The 15,073-nt window shown below is 41.4% G+C and overlaps 1 protein-coding gene across 1 annotated transcript in view; it reads left to right on the top strand.

The window, feature by feature from the left end:
* The first annotated feature begins 1,023 nt into the window (after nucleotides 1–1,023).
* trpc5a (transient receptor potential cation channel, subfamily C, member 5a) overlaps nucleotides 1,024–15,073 on the top strand; it is a 153,582-nt gene continuing 139,532 nt past the window's right edge. Inside the window, exon 1 of the mRNA XM_051944118.1 lies at nucleotides 1,024–1,529. The gene's annotated coding sequence lies outside the window, so the exon portion shown is untranslated. The remainder of the gene's footprint in view (nucleotides 1,530–15,073) is intronic.

Below are 15,073 nucleotides of genomic sequence, written 5' to 3' on the forward strand. Positions count from 1 at the left end.
AAAATATTCATGAAGGCTGGAAAAAGGTGAATGCTTTTATTTTCCAACAGATTTGACCCCAGTAGCTGCAAAATCACTAAATCTCTCAGAAATGAATGCTGCTGCAGTGTGAGACCACAGAAACACACTTTTACTGTCAATAAATGCCTTTATTTTCAGGTATTCCATCCATTTTTATGTTTACATTTTTTTTGTCATTCCAGATTGGAATGACAAAAAAAACAATGACAAAAACGAGACACAGAAGACAGAAAGGTCATCACCATGTTCTGCTAACATGTTGTGGGACACGTTCCATAAATAATAATTATTATTTTAAATATTATGTTCATTAAAAAATGTTCCCACAATTACAGAGACGTGAAAGAAAAAAATCAAACCAATAAAACTAGATTTAAATTAGATTCTAACTGTTTTATCAGAGATCCAGTTTGGTCATCAGGGGGACAAGAGAAAAATGGGATTTCAGGGAACTCCAGACTTATTTTGTATTTTAAATATTTTAAACATTCTTTTCTCCTAGTTTTTATAGATTTGGTCTCAGGACAAGAACATTTACACACTGCTGACATTTTAGGGTTTAATACGTGGATTATGGGATGGAAAACGCCCTCCAGGTCTGGAACTCCTATTTTATGGCACCGTTTGATGGCTGATTTTCAGCTTTTAAAAATGAACAAATTCTGGATGAAAGACTAAAAAAAACTTTCAACTGACTTTACCTGTTTAGTGTAAAAACACACAAAATAATCAATCACTGGAAACGTTCAGGTTGGCTGTAAAAAAAAAAAGAAATAATACTTTAAAAAATCCACATAAAAAAATCTGTGCTTTGTTCTGTTCCAGTTGAATGTTTTTGCTGTTTGCACTGTCCTGTTTTAAACACGTTTACATGTATATGTGTATATTTGAAACATTATTTGAGTGCTATTTGTTTATTTGTTTATTCCTATTATTCCTCTGATTATGTGGGAGTGTTTGGTGTCCTGCAGTAGGTGGGGATGGTGAGAAGATCCAGGCCCTCCAGTGGACTTCCTGCAGGTCCTGCTGGTTCCAGATCAGCTGATTATCTCCATCACCTGTGGCTCTGATTAAAACCCACACACGGACACGGAGCTGCTTCCTGGTTCTGTCCACGGCAGCACGATGGATCCACGGACACGCAGCTCCCTCTCCGCCAGCCGCTCCGTGTCCGTCCCGGTGGCGCAGAGAGGAGGACGGACCGATCCGAGGTAACGGAGGAGGAGGAAGAGGAGGAGGAAGAGGAGGGGGAAGAGGAGGAGGAGGAGACCGCTGGAAGGAAGGCGGAGGAGGCGAAATCCCGCGAGAAAAGGAGCCACAGAAAACGGACAGTTAACGCGCACCGAGCGGAGAGACGGGAGAGCGCGAGGAGCCGCTGCACGTGAGGTGCGCGAGACCCCCGGGGAGCCGAGCACGGACTAACCGGTAATGCGGAGGAGAACCGCCGGGGCTTAGGGCGGTTTTATTTCACCCCCACGGACACGGAGGACCAGGAGCTCCACGGAAAGGTAAGGAGCTCCGCGGAGGTCCGCATCACGCACACCTGTAACAGCCATGGCCGCTAATTAACGGCAGCTGGACCGGGGGGACGGAGCCGGGGGGACGGAGCCGGGACCCGGTTCTGCTGCCGGTGGTCCCGGTCTCCAAGAGGAACCATGGAGGGTCTGACAGCTGGATGTGTTTGGATCAGAGAGGAACAGTTTGGGTTCAGAGAAGATCCATAACTGAGGGACGGGGTGCGTGTGCGTGTTGTGTTGCTGTTAGCCTCCCACATGTTCTCCACCATGGATCTGCTCCTCTGCTGCTGTTTGCTGCAGATGGAGGTTCTGGTTCTGGTCCAGGTTGTGGAGGTTCTGCTGGAGCCTCTCTGGGTGTCTGGTGGGTGGTTTATGTATCCTCATCTATTGACTAATGCTGGAGAGAGGAGGAGGTGTGTGTGTGTGTGTGTGTGTGTGTGTGTGTGTGTGTGTGTGTGTGTGTGTGTGTGTGCTGCAGTTAGTGTGGTTCTGCTGCTGCTCAGTGCAGAGATGGATGGAGCTGCAGTGTGAGTGTGTGTTGTGGAGTTTTTATTGTGTGCGCGTCCTGGCAGACCCAGAGGGTTTTCACTGCATGTGAAACCCTCCGTCAGCACCTCAGTGTTCCCTCCTGATCCTGAACAGAACGTCAGACAGAACTCTAAGTTAGAGCTGCAACACACACACACACACACACACACACACACACACACACACACACACACACACACACACACACACACACACAGTCTGAACGTGCATGGTGAACATGCAGCTGCAGAGGACTGCAGCCACTGGTGTCCTGAGGTTCTAATGAATGAAAGAACATCAGTGTTAATGCAGAGAGTCACAGTGAAGCTCTAATTATCCAGATAATTACTGTAATAATCTAAATTATCCTTCAGGTCCACAAACCTGGATTATCCATGCTTTATTTTAGTCACTTCTCAATAAAAACACCAAACATCCGCTGGTTAAACGGGACAATTTGCTGCTTTTCATGGAGAATGTTTGCAGTTAGAAGCTGGTTTAATGGTCCTGGAGAACATTTGTTCTACCTGGGGAACATTTATTACATCTGGAGAACATTTGTTCATCCCGGAGAACATTTCTACCTGATAAATGTTTAAACATCAGCCCAAAGTTAAACGGCAAAAATAATCTGCTTTTCTCTGTTTTCTGTCTTTAGTATCAGCGGTGGTTCTGTTTGGTTCTCTGCTTTATGTCCTCTGCTTTATGTCCTCTGCTTTAGGTTCTCTGCTTTAGGTTCTCTGCTTTAGGTTCTCTCTCTATCCATATATTAGATCATGTACCTGCAGGGCTGATCACCTGTCTGAGGGAGGATTAGCTCCACACCGACCAGGTGGAGACTCTTCCTCTTCTCACATATTCGTACATTCATCGTCTCCTCAGACTCTAAATGTTTTTGGTGTTTTTCTGCTCCTGCTGGTGTCGGTTATATAACGGATCACACCGGAGCGATTCCCCCGTCTCTCTCTCATCGTTCTTGTTCTGCTTCCAATCGTTCCTCAGCAGCTGGAGGGATGGAAGCTGCCAAAGAGCTGCGATGTAGGCAGCAGGAACAAACAACGATCAGTTAGAGGCTTTATGTAGCATCTGAAGCACACACTGCTGGTAGAAGGTTAGCACAAAGGTTTTCTAACCATCAATGAGCCTTTCAGCACCGTTAGCTAACACAATGTAGCATTAGAACACAGGAGTGATGGTTGCTGGAAATGTTCCTCTGTAGCCCTATGGAGATATTCCATTAAACATCAGCTGTTTCCAGCTGCAATGGTCATTTACCACATTAACAATGTCTACACTGGATTTATCATTCATTTAATGTCATCTGCATCGAAAAAATGATTTATTTTCAACAATAAGGACGTTTCTAAGGCAGTGTAGTTTATTCTTGTCATTTTAAAGAAATTCAAGGAACTCTAGGCATAAATTTGGAGTCATTTTTACAAAGATTTTAAATCAAAATATCCAACAACTAGAAGCTTGTCTGGTCAAACTTTAACACATCAGGTTCTACTGATGTTAGAGCCTCAACAGTTGGAGAAATGCTGACCAACGGGGGACAATTTTGAGTCATTTTCGACAATCTTTATCTTAATTTGCACAGATTTTAATAATTTTAGGACAAATGTTAGGTAATCTTGGACAATTTTAAATCATTTCAGACAATCTTTATCTTATTTTGAACAAATCTAAGTAATTTACGACGAGATTCAAGTTATTTTTGTTGAAACGTCGACAGAAATGCATAAAAGTCTGTATTTTAGTAGAAATATGGATCCATCCACATATATGCAAACACAGGAAGCTTCTGGAGACACAGTACTGACCTGTTTTGACTGTTTTGGGCTTTTTTCCTTAATTTTCAGGAGTCTGTGATTATTTATAGACACAAATCATTCATTTCATTGAGAAAATGTCGTGTATTTCAGTGTTTTTTTTGTTTTTTACTGTATATCATGTTATGAGCTTTTTCAACCTGGATCTTTGTCTTTTTTGATGTTTTAGAAAGAGCTTTATGAAGTTTTGAGTCAATTCCAGCCCACAAATGGATATCTGAGCTTTTCATAGATACACAGTCTGGAGATTCTGATGTGATAGTGATTAGAAATACGGAAATAAACGTCATTCTGAGACATGCTACACATTTCTAAGTGCCTCCAGATTTGTGAACGGTCAGCGAGGCGCAGAGAAAAGGTTGACTAAAACCAGACACGTAAGAACAGTTGGGTTATGTTCGTTTTGTGGTTTCTTATTGTAGAATTTCGTGAATTTTCACGTGTTCGATCTGACATTATTCTGTAATCAAAAAAAGTAATCAAATTGATTGATTATTTTTTTTATTTCAAATCAGCTTCTGACATTATCAAAATCAGACAATTTACATGAGTGATTTGAAAAGGTGATGGATGAAGCAACGCTTATAAATTCCAACCCCTCACACACCACCAGACTTCCATATAGGACTACATTTTCCTGCCACACACAACATATAGACTAGACAAAAGACAAAGGTTGTTGCTAGAGGTACGGACCAGTACCCGTAGCCTGTGGACTACGGATACGGCACTTTCCATTTGCCAATCAGATACACGAGATCTGGTCACGTGACTCCCGGTAGACGCTAGAGGTACGGACCCTAAACCTGACCCTAACACCAACCCTAACCTTAACCTTTGCTTACCTTTCAGCAGTTTGCAGTGGTTAGCAGCTTCTTGACTCGCAACACTCGCGTACGGGTCCGTATCTGTCTGGCAAATGGAAAGTGCCGTATCCGTAGGCCACAGGCTACGTGTACGGGTCCGTATCTGTGGACACTACCAAAGACAAAAGACGGACCCATTACACTTCAAACCCACACCACTCCCCCCTTTGAACACTGAAACATCTCAATTAGAACAATGGTGTCAATTCTCATTCTTTTAGGTAGCTACACAATACATCGACACAGATCCTTGAGCATCTACTTATGCTAATACATACCAACAACATACAATGTTATACAAGCACATTCTGGGAAAAAAAACCGAGAGAACAGAAAAAAGAATAAATACATTCTAGTTACAAAAGTGTTTTCTGGCTGTGGTAATCATGGATCACCCAAACCCAGGCCCATACACATTGTGAGTGTGCCTGTTTATGAATGTAATGTAATATGTGTAGGTGTGTCGGCCACAGCCATGCATTCTTAAGTACCTGTGCCGAGCAATGGAGGCATCAGTCTTCCATCCCCTCCTGGTAATCACTCAACACTTGTCTTTTAAATAATTTTTTCAACTGGACAATATTTTTGCACATTTTTATTTATTTCATTTTTATTTATTCTGTATGACATACAAAGAGTTTGAACATATTTTAGTTTAAACAGGAAAGAAGCTCAGCAGTGAGATAGACGTGGCTGAGCTGTGTTTAATAACTACAGAAATGACTCCGACTGGTTTCAACTCCAACTGTCCAGAGGAACGTAGAGTTTATGTGTGGAACATCATCAGCAGATGGCTGCAGCTTCACTGTTAATGCAGAACGTAGAGCTGTGAGGTTGGAGCACCTGGAGCCCAGACAGTGGGAGTGTTTTATATGTTTCTATCTGTATGTATGTGCTGCTGGTGAACAGCCTGTAAGCAGCAGATCATATAGGATCCATGCAGACGGGAACTCGTTTCCAGATCTTCCACCACCTGTTGCTGGAAAACGTTTGGTGCTTCATGTTGTTGACTGACTTGTATGTTGTTAGGTTTCTGCGTCTTAATACTCATTTGTCTTTGTTTATAGACCAGAATTGTGTGAATAATGGTGTGTGGTGTTTTCATGGAGATTCTGGTCTTCCGCTGCTGATCAATCTCATCCATGAACAACAAACAGAGCTCACTTCGAACAGAAGTCATGTTCGTATCTTCACTGTGCATTTTACTGCCTCACTGTTGCTCCTTTCCAGAGAAACAATCATTTATTATTATGAGATGGCACTCGTCACCATGGTAACCCAGAAAATGGAGGAGAAGCTTCAAACATGTTGTGATATTTGGTGCCTAAATTTGTCCAGAAACGGAGTGAAAATGATCCTTTATGATATTCTTCATCTTTGCAGCGTCTTCTTGTAGTAGTTCATCAAATCCTGCAGCTCTTAATCTAGATCTCACCGTCTGTTTTCTGCAGTCAGGACATGCTAGTTGTCATAAATGTATAGAATTTGTGGCAGCAGAACATAAAACAGGAGTGTTCAGAAGGTGCTGCAGGTTAAAGTGGCTTCTACAGATCTGAATCAGCAGAAAAAGGAACGTGTCACAACATGCTGGTGTAATTGAAGTGTTGTGGTGAGAAACTTATTTTATTTGAAGTGGAAAGCACATTAAAAACTAGCAAAGTCCTCAGAGAGCTCAGTCGTTGGATCATTTCTAACGGATGAAATCTTGAAAACATTTGTGTCGGAACATTGTGTTCTCATTTTGGACAAACTGAGTCATTTTGGATCCTGATTTTGTTATTTAGGACAAATTTTAAGTGATTTTGAACCACTTTCTCATCAAATCCATGGTTCCAGACAGCTGCATCACTGCCAGAATCTGATCACTTGGTCATTTCTGAGCTTCACTGTAAATGTGAATGTGTTGGTCTGTTTCAGAGTGCTGTTGTTCACAGGCGTCCTCTGATCATTGGTGGAGTATTTACCTCCACCAAGGAGGTTTTGTGACACCCGGCGTCCGTCTGTCCGTCTGTCCGTCTGTCCGTCTGTCCGTCCGTCTGTCCGTCCGTCCGTCCGTCCGTCCGTCCGTCCGTCCGTCCGTCCGTCCGTCCGTCCGTCCGTCCGTCCGTCCGCAAGATAACTCAAAAACGCCTGGGCAGATTCACATGACATTTTGAGGGGATGTAGACTATGGTAAGAGGAAGAGCTGATTTAATTTTGGTGGCAATCCGGAAAGGATCCTGGATTCTGGATCACTTTGAATTTTTTAGTATGGTTTAGTATGTGGTCCAAAATATGACAAAAACATCATAGGTTAGTATGTCGTCCAACAAATTGGAGCAAGGTGTCCAGATAGCTCAACTGGTTCAGAAAGTGATTCATAAACAGAACTGTGTCAGAGACGCAGGTTTGATTCCAGCTCATGGTCCTTTACTGCATGGGTTTCCTGTTTTCCTCTCTGTCCTTGGCAGAGGTCTGCACTCTCTGAGAGCTTTTCTGGTTACCTCTCCAGTCCCGTTCTTCCACCGTATGTATTTTACATGTAGTTCAGCTGTCTGTGTTTGTCGCTATAAATGAACTGAAAACTGTCCCTAACCCAGCAGCTTTAAAGCTACAAACATCCCATAATACAGCACTGTGGAGAAGACTGCATGCACACGTTTCCTCAGACAAAAACCGTTCATCGTCTTTTATGTCCAGCAGAGGACATGATCGTTGTGAAAAAGGCTAACATTCTCTCTGCAGCTCCTCAGATCTGCTTTTCTTTCAGCCTCGTGTCGTCCTGTGGAACAAATCGACCCGTTTGAAAGTTTAAAGTGTGGAAAAAAAAAAATTCACTGTGAAATATCTGTTGTTCACATTTTTAACATTTTTGGGATTTTTTTTTTTTTTAAGGAAAAAATGATTTAAAAAAAAATCTTTCTTAAGAACATTCACAAAACATTTGATTTTTATGTGAATGTTGTTAAAGTACTAGAAATTTTACTGATATAATGTGATCACTTTAGATATTTTCAGGGGTTTTGGGGAAGATTTTTTCCTCATTAAAGAAATATTTACAGGAATTTTCTTTTTAAAAAGGGGAAACTTTTAAGGAAATATTTGCATTTTCTTCCTGAAGGTTTTGCAAATATTCAGAAATTTGGGGAATTTTTTAGCTGAAGTTTTGGATTTTTTCTTTTCAAACAAGGAAACAATATTTTTTGGTGCCTGTAAATGAAGACAACAGGACGGTTAAACATCTTCAGACAGAAAACGGTGATTAGAAGAAGCTCTGAAAAGGAGTGATGAGCGTTTTAAACTATTTTATTTTACCAGGAAGTCTCTTGAGATTAAACATCTCTTTTCCAGAGGAGACCTGGCCAACGCAGCGCACTGTTTCAGAAAATGTTCACATACATAAAAACATCATTGTTCTGAAGGCTGGTGCTGGGATAGAATCATCTCGCTTTACTAATGCCGGGTTCTGCTCGAGGTTTCTTCCCTGTTAAAAGGGTGTTTTCTTGCCACTGTCTCCTTTGGGCTGCTCTGGGGGTCAGGCATATGGGTTCTGTAAAGCGTCTTGAGACCATTTGACTGTAATTGACGCTATATAAATAAAATTGAATTGAATTGAATTAATGCTACCAGTGTCTGTTCTGATACAATCAGTGATTAGAAGAAGCTCTGGATACATGTGATGACTGTTTTTAAAGTGTTTTCATCGTTCTGAAGGCTGATGCTGGGATAGAACCAGTGCTGAGACCAGTTCCAGCTCTACTAACCAGTGTTTGCTCTGCTTGTAATGACTGTTTTCATGTGTTCGGTCTGACAGCCAGAGAAAGTTTAAATCCTTTTTTGGGTTTGTGATTTTGCTGGCTCTGACCTGAGTGGGTGAGGACTTTTTTTAAACCATCTCTCTCTCTTTCTCTCTCTCTCCCTCTTTCTTCCTCCTCCACTCGTTTTTATTTTGCATTTTCAGGATGGATGGAGTGGAGGAGCTCGGCTGCTGATTGTTTTGTGCAGCAGAGTGAATCGCTGCTCTCCATCCTGCCGTCACTTTGCTGTATTTTCCTCCATCTTTCCCTCATCGCTCGCTGATCATCCTTCCATCTCCATCACTGCTGTCGTTTCTCCTGCAGCATCTTTTCTCCTCCACTGCTGGTTTTCTACTTTGCTTCCACTTCCTCCTTCATTAAACATCAGCTCCTTTTCTCTTCTTCTGTTTGAGTCTGTCTCGTCACTTGTAGGTAGAAATCAGTCTGACTTGGACCACTAGAGGGCGCTCTCATGGTAAAACTTTGATGTAATGAAGGTTATGGGAGGACAGTTTTGTAAATTAATGACCTTTTCTGGCTGCAGATGTTAAAATTCAGGCTGTAACTGTTCTGGTAGTTGAATAATCTGAACTGAATCTGATTTTGTATGAAATCGAGCATTCAGGTCAAATTTTACTGTTGAAATTTACATGATTTATTTACAGTAAAATATTTCCAGCTGTGACCAACAGTCAATAATCAATCTTCCCACTGTAACCAGCATTAACTGCAGTTGCTTGTAAATGACAATATTATCTTTTAAAATCTAAACTATGAATCTGATATATTGGATAAATGATGAATCTAATCTTTAATCTCTGTGATCCAAACTTAGCTCTTCCAGCTCAGTTTAACCTTCATGAATGCATTTGCACCTAAAATATTTCAGGATAATGTAACACTTAGTCCACAGCACGCATAAAGAAAACGATGCTGTGAGTCAGTCAGAGGGGATTTAAACGGAGAAAAAAGTTTCTCATTTTAGTAGCTTCTGCAGATGTGCAGCACAGTCTCTGCAGTTTTCTGTCTCTTTTCTCTAAACTACAACACAAATGTGCCGTTCATGACTTTCTCTTTTCCGACCTACTGTCGCTAAAGAACTACGTCAAACCGTTATTCTCTAAAGAGCTGAACCGTGGGATGACGAGGCTCCAGGAGCTTCTGCTGAACATCATTCATGAGCTCATATTTCAGCACAAGAAGCAGAGTTTTGGCTCATGCTGATGATGTTTTTTATGGTTTTGGTTCCTGTAAAGGTCTTAATGGACCTGATGAGAGCCTCCACCTGTCTGCTGCTGATGGAACATCCAGAATCTTCTCAACAGGAGCTCCATGCAGGAGGAGTTTGGCTAACTCAGCTTTCAGGTCTGAGCTGCTGCCAAGTGTTGTGTCAGCGCTGCAGCACTCTTTACTCGGGGTAAATATTTAGAGATCTAACAGAGCTCAGGAAGACGGATGGTAGGACGTGGAGCACAAACAAAGAATCAGAGGAGCTTCATTCATTAGACATTCAGGACTGGAGAACAAAATGTTTCTGTAGAAGCTCAGAGAGAAGACACAGAGGAAACAGAATGGTGACAAATACTGGAGCCGTATGTGTTTGCTTTACAGATACTAAACAGCTTTAGAGCAGCTCTGAACCTTCTATCTGGTGTTTCATGTTCTACTGCAGGAGTACTCACCTAAAACTTAGAGACATGATTTATCACAGCAAAGGTCCAGAGCCAGATGTGCTTTTATGTTCATGGTTTAGAAGCTGCAGCTGAATGTTGATTCTAACTTGGTCAGCTTGTTCACGGATAAGTTTATCTATCCTCCTCCTAAAGTCAGTGGATCGCCTCTCAGAGGTGGATTTGTAGCAGGATCACAATCAGCTGATGTAGTGTTCACTGGTTGTCATGGTTACAGTGACTCTGTGCTGCTATCTGACAATGATACAGAAATCTTTAACCAATCCATGGATCCAGACTATAACGACAAAAATGAGACACAAAACGACAGAAGAATGACAGAGGAAAACCAAGTAAATCTGGTTGTGGTTTGTGTGATTTAAGCTGAAAATGATGAATGTGTTTGGAGACCTCGGCCTGGTTTTGGTTTGTTTGGAGACTCCAGAGCAGAATAAACCAGCAAACGGTTGAAATTTAATCAAACTCCAAACCCAGCGGCTGTGAAGGACCTCAGCCTCTGCTTTGAATTTCAGAGTAAATTTAACTTTCTTTGCCCACCTTCGTTATATAACCGAGTACAAAAGAGGTCTGTGGTTGTTCAAAGATCCCATTAGACTGAATGTAACGGAGGAAGTGTGAACGGCAGCTGGTCACCGATGGAAAGTAGAGAGTCGGTCTGTTCTGATCAGCAGGTCTGCTGTGGTTGAAACAGTCCAGTTACCTCTAAACCAGGCTCTTCCATTAGAATAATGAGGGAACAGAGCCAGAACTTTATGTTCCTGGCGTGTCTTTGACCATCATAACGAGACTGTCAGACGTCCTCAAGGACAGGAAGTCCAAACGTCCTTTTTCAGATCAGATTAACACAAAATAGACGGTTTAGCTTCAATAGAGGAGTCACTTTGTTTTGTTCTGTTTGTTCCTCAGCCGAGGAGGCCGAGTTATGGGACGATTGATGTCCGTCCGTCCGTCTGTCTGTCCGTAACAGATTTAGATGAAATTTTCCAGTGAAGGTCAGAAATGACACAAGGACCAAGTGATCAGATTCTGGCAGTGATGCAGCTTTTAGTCTGGATCCACTGATTTGTTAAAGATTTCTGTATCGTTGTCAGATAGCAGCACGGAGTCACTGTAACCATGACAACCAGTGAACACTACATCAGCTGATTGTGATCCTACTACAAATCCACCTCTGAGGAACACCGATGTTTTTAAACTGTGAATAATTCCTGCTTTTTAAAGAAAGTTTTACTAGTTTGATGACATTTTAGTCATTTTTAACCTTTCTCAGCCATCCTAGACCATAACTCATGCTGGGCAGGGTTTGATAAGATAAGATAATCCTTTATTGATCCCCAGAGGGGAAATTCAGGTATTGCAGCAGCACAGGGCAAGGACAAGGATACGAGGGTAGTAGCATGCATTGTAATAAACAAAACAAAAAGGTGAAACAATAAACTGACCAGTAGCAGCACACAGTATGAGGTATTCACAATGTGAAAAAGTGTCATCCAGGACAGCTGAGCTGTGCAGTGCAGTGAGGTAAAGTGACAGTGTGAGGGTAACAAGAGTTAAATACAGTAATCAACAGGAGTTATGTACAGTAGTTACAGGGGGGTTCAGTGCAGTGATGTTCTGTGGCCTCCGCTGCTGTTTAAGAGTCTGATGGCGGTGGGCACAAAGGAGTGTCTGAAGCGCTCAGTTCTGCTTCTGGGTGGGATGATGCGATAAGAAGAGTTAAGAAGGATTATTTTGAGCAAGTTCTGGACTAATTTCAGTAATTTCTACTCATTTAGGGTCTTTTTTGACAACATTTAGAGAACACACAATTTTGTTAAGGACTAAACCGTCTGCGTGTCCAGGTAACACCTAGGAAACGTCTTCTGTAGCGAGACGTGACCTTTTAGGGACACTGTAAATCCCAACATGGTGGAAACATCGTCATTCTGACATCTGGTCGTATCGATGGAAGATCACGAGTCCAGAGACCTGGAAGAAGCGATTCCTCTTCTCTGATGAACATGGAGCGGCTGACGTGAACGTGTTGACGTCCTCCTCCAGTCACTGCCAGGGTTTATCTCAACGTGCACTCACTGCAAGAAACGACCTTATTAACAGTGTTTACATGAAATTTGGTCCTTTAAAAAACACACACAGAATTCCAGATAATATCGGGTACAATCACAGAGAAAAGGTATAAATTTACACACTAACTTTTGAAAAAAACAAGCAAACAGAACAGAATTGTAAATAGTTTCCCAGTCAAAAATCAGTATTTTTACAGCATTAAATTCAGCAAAAACATTGTTGCTGTTGTTGTGGGTTGCAGATATTTGTGATTATTGGAAAGAGGACAGAAATGCATGTTGAGGACTGAAAAATGGTGAATCAATTTAAAAAATTTTTTTTAATCTTAGTTTCCTTCTTTTGTTTAATTACAGATATCAAGTAAAATCACAAAAATATGAACTTACATGTTGACTGTAAAAACAAAAAGCAAACGGTTAATAACTAGCAGTAATTAACAAATTTAAAATAATGTCCAAATACTGTATTTTTGCAAATACTCATTATTTTTTTTAACATAATGTGACCATAAAAGTAGTAGTTTTTCTGTACTTAAATCTTCTGTTGGTTTAATTCTTCTGTTCTAAATATTTGCTCTTATTTTCATTTCTTCAGCTTTGAACATTCCTCCTATTACACTTTGTTTCCAGATGCTTTTTAGCGTGTCTTGGATGGGTTGGGTCTCTCAGATCCGTGGTGTCACAACGGCGTCTTCACCCTGAATCTTTTCCTCTTTGTGTCGGATGTCCTCGCTGTGCTTCACCAGAGGAGAACTCTGATCCTTTTAGCCACGCTGGCTGTTATTCAAACCAAACAGTTTGATTTGTGATGTTGACATTTAGGAAAAACGACGATCAAATTGTGAAATGGGAACAGAAAAGCGTCATGGCTGTGATTCGTCTTCCTCAGACTCCAGATAGACCTGGAGCAGCATCTTTAACCTCCTGTCTCAGCTTTAGCCATTTTTCATTCAAGCAGAAACAGAAATACACCAAAAATACACTTTTTTCCCCCGGCAAACAGGCAGAATCACCAGGCTTGAAGTCAGAGCATTTCATTAAAATCTTCTCTTCCTCATGCCTCAATTAAAAATCTGCCATAAAATAAACCATTAGCTGTAACTACTATAACATTTAACGCTCAAAGAGTCCATTAGTGACTCAGCCGAGGCAGAAGAGGAAAATTCAGAAACATGGACAATGTCGTACATGTAAATTCTAGAAATGAACATTTTACATCATTCTGTTTTAAAACACATTTCTGGAGGTACAGAACTTTAACAGAGAAAAATGAGCTAAAACTGCTCTGGCTTTAGATGCATTCTGGTCATTTTTTATCCGGCAAACGGACAAATGTTCTGTTTGAACTGATGAAGTCACTGCAGGCAGAGAAGACTATAAAGTTAGCATCCAGCTAAAACTGAAAAGTGCTTAAATGGCGCCTAATGGATTTTTTATGACACCATCCTCTAGGATTTAAGAAAAGCAGAGTTGTCTTTCTGTTTCAGTGCCATCCAGCTGTTTAATTTACTTTTTTTTCCCTGTGTAATGAGCATTGGAGCCTCACAGGGCGGCTAAAATAAGCTGTAGGTAATTAGGAGAAAACACTGAGCAGCTTTCTGTCCACACGGCTACAATCAGCCCAAACTCTTCTCCCTTTAGAGTAAAAGTGAAGTCATCCTGCCGTGGCGTCGACTCTCCCAACCACCGCAGGATCCTCTGAAGAGCAGAGACCTCGACTGACTCCATGCGACACGTTTAAACCTCAAACACAACCCCAATCCATTACTGGACAAACACACACCAGCAGCAGCGTCTCAAATGAAGCCGTTCATTCTGGCCCTAATGCAGGAAAAGCAGTCATCCATAATTTGGAGAACAATGAGCACAGAGCCATTAGAAAACAGCAATTACTGCTGGAGATAATGGGTCAGGGTTAGTTAGCATGTGGAGAACAGCAGCGTACCTGGCTTCTGTCTGCCGTTATCAGAAAGAACAACACAGTACAGTCACAACCCTGGCTGAATGTTCCATCAGCTACAGCAGAGGAGGAGCCTCTAATGTCCTTTAATACGTGAAGCAGGAGAACGTTTATGTTGGAGCTAAAGATCTGCTGCAGTTATTTGAACTTCTCTCATTTATCTGTTGAGCATCTCCACTGAACTGTGTTCCTTTATAGATAAACTGCTTTCTTAGATGCATTTAGAAGCTTTGTTTAGTGGTAAAAGTAACATGTGACTGAATCCTGTCTCAGAATTAAGTTGTACATTGTAAGTCATTTTCTGATTTGGTTAAGAAAAATGTGCCTCTTTTAGACCCTTTAACTCATTGGTGTGGGGAAATCGGGCATCTCCTGACCCATAAAAGGGTTAGCACAGTCGTAGCTTGATTCAACTTGGTGGAAAATAGCACGGTTCAGGTTTAAATACGTCTTTCTCTGCATGTTTGAAGCTTCTGCACTATTTTGTCTTGGTTACCATGGTGACGAGTTTCTCCTCATCTCAGTCAGGATTGGTTGGTTGAAAAGAAGCAACAGTGAAGAGTGAAATAAACTGCAAAGGTGAGTAGAAATGTATTTGTTACTCACCATTGTAAAAGGAGAAAAATGCTGTATTAAGTTCTGAGGCTTAGAAAAGATGGAAGATTAGAATTAGTTTTACTGAAGTTACTGTAGATAAACAACCAGCTGATTGTGATGAGGTCCGATGGAATAATAATTTTCATGTGGTCGTTATTCTGGACAGAAAACGCCTTCAGAGAGAAAGAAAGGGAAAACTGCTTCATCTCTCCTGATTTT

This window comes from Acanthochromis polyacanthus, chromosome 23 (assembly GCF_021347895.1).
Source record: "Acanthochromis polyacanthus isolate Apoly-LR-REF ecotype Palm Island chromosome 23, KAUST_Apoly_ChrSc, whole genome shotgun sequence".
Classification (NCBI taxonomy): Eukaryota; Metazoa; Chordata; class Actinopteri; family Pomacentridae; genus Acanthochromis; species Acanthochromis polyacanthus.